Source organism: Carlito syrichta, unplaced genomic scaffold (assembly GCF_000164805.1).
Source record: "Carlito syrichta isolate Samal-C Ts95f unplaced genomic scaffold, Tarsius_syrichta-2.0.1 Scaffold283465, whole genome shotgun sequence".
Taxonomy (NCBI): Eukaryota; Metazoa; Chordata; class Mammalia; order Primates; family Tarsiidae; genus Carlito; species Carlito syrichta.
Genome location: NW_007227561.1, coordinates 142,947 through 148,299, shown reverse-complemented (window position 1 = coordinate 148,299; position 5,353 = coordinate 142,947). Strand labels below are relative to the sequence as shown.

At 34.4% G+C, this 5,353-nt stretch overlaps 1 pseudogene across 1 annotated transcript; it reads right to left on the bottom strand.

Annotated features, from left to right (window-relative positions):
• Positions 1–432: 432 nt before the first annotated feature.
• On the bottom strand, positions 433–1,224 carry LOC103254524 (annotated as a pseudogene). The gene has a single exon (XR_002481627.1). The product of XR_002481627.1 is annotated as a dr1-associated corepressor pseudogene (transcript).
• Positions 1,225–5,353: the final 4,129 nt, after the last annotated feature.

Below are 5,353 nucleotides of genomic sequence, written 5' to 3'. Positions count from 1 at the left end.
TCACTGGGCAGTCTCCCACAATAATTATCCATCTTAAAATGTCATGAGTGTCATTGTTGAGAAATCCTGTTCAAGTGATAATGAGGAAACTGAAGAAACCTGGTTGGTTACACTAGAAGAAATAACTACACAAAAATGACTTAAATCAGTGATCAGCCTGAACAAACAGCAGAGGCCCTCAGTCATTTCTCAGCATTAACCTTTGCCAAGATGAGTCCTGGCTGTGATGACTATAGGTTTCAAGAACTTTACTACCATTTGACTTCAGCCTTCAGTTCTTATAATGTAGCTTTTCATGGTTTGCCTCATTCAGACTAGAAAGAAAAGAATTCTGTGTGACTGTTCACTCCATTGAAGAAGCTATTTTAGGCATTTTGCATTTGTGACTTCAAGTAATTCTTACAATATTGTGAAACAAATAATATCGTATTTTTCCCTTTTATTGTTTATTTTTAATAAATTTAAGAACTGTTCTATCTTCTCTCCTCCCCCCAGAGCAACTGAAACCAACTAAAAGAGGGTATGTCCTGGGGGGCAGAGGGTGCTAGGAGTCATAATCTTCTTCATCCCCTCCGTCGGGTGCTGAGGGGCCAGGGGGCCCTGGAGGCAAAGGCAGACTAGAGGCGAAGGGCAGGAAGGGTGTCAGGGGGCTCTGAAAGTGGCCAGGGGGGTGGCTGACCTGGGTGGCAGCTGCGGTGTTTCCTCTTCCCCGTCAGTATCTGTGTCCTCAGACTCATCCTCCTGCTCTGAGTCTGTCCCCAACAGTTTTTGTCCTTGCTTTTGCTTCCCATCCCACCATTCTTCCGGCTGCTGCTTCCTGGCTTCCGACCCTTTCGGGAAAGTACAGTCCATGTGCAGGCACCCTTGACCCCGTTCATGTGGCTGTCTTCTCCATCACCCTGCATGTCAGGCACAGATGCCACCAGGTCCTTCAGGAAGTCAAACTGCTGCTCCAGGTCAATGCACTGCTGCTTCAGGTGGGATGTGGTCATGGTCTTGGCGTTTCGGGACTGGGTCACCTGGCAGGCCTTCTTCAACAGCGACTCCAGAAAGAGCTGGAGCGCCCGGGAGATGATGACAGGCACAGCTGCCACCACCTTCCCAATCTCCTCGTCCGTCTGGAGGATCATCTTGATCCGCCCTGGCAGGAACCGCGCATTATACTTCTTGCTCTGCATCGCCGGGCCTCCCTACCGCGCCAGGCCTAGCGCTGCCGCCCGCTGCCTCCCGTATTTTTTTAATGTGAGGACATTTTAGATAAGTAAAATACTCAAAAAAATTAATTTTATTCAAGTAGAGATGTATGATTGAAACTTCTGACATAAATAACTCACAGTGTAGTTGCAGGTAGTATTATATATAATGTATAAAGTATGACAATATAAGCCTTAAACTCGACATATAGCATTATAATATTTTATGCTATATCTTATTATTCCCATTGTATACTTTAGAAAACTGAAGGTCAGAGTGGCGAAATTAGTTTCACAAGGATACACAGCTAATGTAATGATGGTCTGTTAGTTTCTAAAGTGCTCTAACTGCTACACTAATATATTAACTGATAAATGTATGTAAATGTAATTTATAAACCAAGAACAGATACAAATATTAAGTGCTATTCCAAAAATCAAGCTGGAAGAAATTCTTTTAATTATGTGTTTAGCATTATAGATAGCAGGAAGAAAGATAATATTTTTAATATTTAATATTTTGTTTTTTATAGATAAGAACTCTATGAACACCTGTGGGGGTTTTTTTTTTTTTTGATAATATGGTAAAAGTTTTTAAGAGAGATTCTCTAATCTGAAGTTCTGAAATCTATTAGACTGAAAGCTTTCATTATCATAATTACTTTTATTAGCTAATCAACTTGAATCATGCAAAACTACTTGAAATAACATTTGAGTAATTTTTCCCAGTTATTTAACTTTATTCCTCATAATAGAATCAGTGAGCAACAGCCTGTCTTTGGAAATTGTAACTGTCAATATCTTCTCCAGGCTTGAACTGTTTAGAGCAACAGCTTTCAAGAATGGATTATTTGGATTTGACAGTAATTGTTCCTGTTTTAGTTCAATTCTTTTGGAGGTTTATTGGAAATTGCTTCTCTGATCTATAGACAAGTCAAAATTTTCTTTTGGAAGTAGTTTGAGATATTTAAGTTTTGTGCATAATTTTGCAAGGTAGAAAAATGTCAAATTTTACCAAAATTTCAAGCAATACACTATAATAGGATTCTTTATTGTAGAGTACAAAACTTATTGTCATTTACATTTCTAACATAGCATTGATTTATGCAGTATACTGAGCACAGGACAACAGATTTTCATACCTGTTTTTAAAAGTATTATATAAATAATATTACATATTGCAATATAAATATTATGTCTATATGTAAATAATATATTTAAAGTATTTTGCATATGTATAAAACTTTATTTTATTGAAGTCTAGTTTACCCATCACAAACTTCAAACATTGTAAATACTCAGTTCAATGATTTTGAGTAAATTTAGAGTTGCTCAGCCATCACTACAATTCATCTAAAAATATTTCTGTCACTTCAAATGGTAGTCATTTTCCACTTCCACCCTCAGAAAACCACTGATTTTGTTTCTGCCTCTATATAAATTTACCCTTTCTAGGCATTTTATATAAAAGAAGGCATATGCTATGTAGACGTTTGTGTATGAATTATTTTACTTAACATTATATTTTTGAGGCTCATTCATGTTGTAGCTTGTATCAGTATTTCATTTCTTTTTATTAACTACTATTCCATTGTACAGATATAGCACCTTTTATTTATTCATTTCAGTTGATGGACACATATTTTTTCCATTTTTTGATTATTATGAATAAAGCTGCTGTGGACATTTATGTAAAAGTCTTTATATAGATAAATATTTTCATTCCTTTTGGGTAAATACCTAGGAGTGAGAATTGCTGAGTCATATGGTAACTCTATGCTTAATATTTTGGGAGAGCTGCTAGATTATTTTCCAAAATAAAGACACCATTTTACATTCCCATCAGTGATATATGGGTGTTCTAGTTTTTCCATATCCTCATCAACACTTTTTAGTATCAGGCTTTTCTAAAATTATTATTATTATAGTCATCCTAGTGTGCATGAAGTGTTACCTTATTGTGATTTAGATTTGCACTTTTCTGATGGCTGATGATGTTGATTACCTTTTCATGTGCCGATTGGTCATATTTTCTGTGGAGAAATGGCTATTCAGATTTTTTTTCCATTTTTTCAGATGGGTTTTTTTGTGTTCTTAATATTGAGTAGAAAAAGTTCTTTGTATATTCTGGATACAAGTCCCTTATCAGATATATGATTTGCAAATATTTTCTAAGATTAGTTTCTTTATACATAAAATGGGAAAATGGGTGACCTTTTTATGGCGGGCTTGCCTCCCCATTTTGTCATCAGCCATACTGGATCCCTGTTTCCACAACTGAATAGGAAAGGCTCAGAAATCATGCCCCATGGTGGTATTCTGTGGATACTTGTGGCAAAAGGTTAAATATCGCACATATTCTGGATGCAACCATTTTACTAAAATAATTCAGGCAGAAAAACTTTATTTCTATTAAAAATAATATTTTGCCTTTACAAAATAGTCTTGATCCTCTCTCCTTTTTTATAAAAAATTTTCATTTATTTGTGTGCATATGTATATGTATGTGTATGTTTAAGAGTGCTTTGATTGAATAATTTATGAATCATTGGTGGTTTTTAACAACCTTTGATGTTTTATGACAAAAATTGGAAATGTTATAGCTATCTCCTACTGTTTCACCTTCAAATTTCTGTCTTCTTCTAATCAAGCTTTGCTGGAAATCCTTATATTCTGGCCTCCCTATGATGCATAAATGATGTGTAATCATTTAACTGTACCAGAGGACATCATGTTTAAGATAACCCAGGAGTAAACTTTTGATAACATGAAAGTTTTATGTAAACAACCTCTCTCTATTTTTTTCCCACATTTAAGTTATAGCTTGTTATACTTTCTTAAAGCAAGATACAGCTGTCTTAGTTTTTTACAAATTTTTTCATTGAATCATGGAAATTTATTGCTGGATAGAGAATTTCAGGATCACAGAGGCTGCCATATTCAAGTTCACTCAACTAGTTAATAACTAAATCATGGTAATAAAAGGCCATGTTCCTGGTTATTATTGATTGCTAATATTCTTTTAAGTTATTGACAATGTAAGGTAAAGATAAAATTGCACAAGAGTAAATAAGCCTGCTTGAAATTTATTTCCTATAAATCACATTTATATTTGACTTTATATGAAATATTGTACCCTTGATAAATCCTGAATCATTATTTCCTTTCTGTAATAACCTTTGGTGATTTGGGGGTGTATGAGGGGGAACTAAAAAAAGCCAGAATTTATTTATAAAAATTGTGTATTTATTCTTACATGTTTAAATTTCAGTCACCTGCAAACTACTCTCCATTTGATGCAATACATTTATTGAGATGCTTTTTCTACTCCTCAAAACAGATTTTTAAAAAATTATTATTTGCAGTTTTTGAATTCATAAATCTTGATGACTTTTAGAGTGTCTTCCGTTTTGGTTCATCTCTTCCATATTGACAAAATGTTTCCTTTTGAGGGTGTTTATCATCCAGGGAAACAAACAAAAAACGTCACTTGGGATGAGATCAGTTGAATAGGGAGGGTGGGGCACAGTGCTAAACACTCAGTGCAGTGTGGGCAGATGCACTCATAAATAAACCCATCATGAAATGGGCAAGCACATTGAAAAAAACCTTCAAAAAAATTTCACTGAAGTCAAACAGCTTATCACAACGCTAGCTGGTCCACTAATGCAGATGGGTTCCTAGAATACTTACTTAGCGGGGAATACCCACCCTTCAAAAATAATTCCAGTTTTTTGGGAGGTCCTCACTCATAGTTCTAGTCTGAATACTATAAATGATAATAAATTGAAATGTTTACTTTGAATATCAGAATTGGTACGGTAACTTTTATAATCTAGTTCATATTTTATTTCTTTGCCAAATAGATATGGTGTATGTTTTTGGAAAAGAGTCATGAGTGCGTATAAAGCATGAGAACATATAAAGAAATACAAACAAAGCTATAAATAAATGTATTTTTCTCCATTTGATTATTAGCATATCATTGTATATTTGCATATTATTAAACTACAAATTTCAATATGATTCAATATAACTTTTAAAAAATAAGGCATATAAAACTTTAATCCAGAGAAATAAAACAATGAAATTGAAAAAGAAATGTGTATGTGTGTGTATGTGTGTGTGTGTGTGTGTGTGTGTGTGTGTGTGTGTGTGTG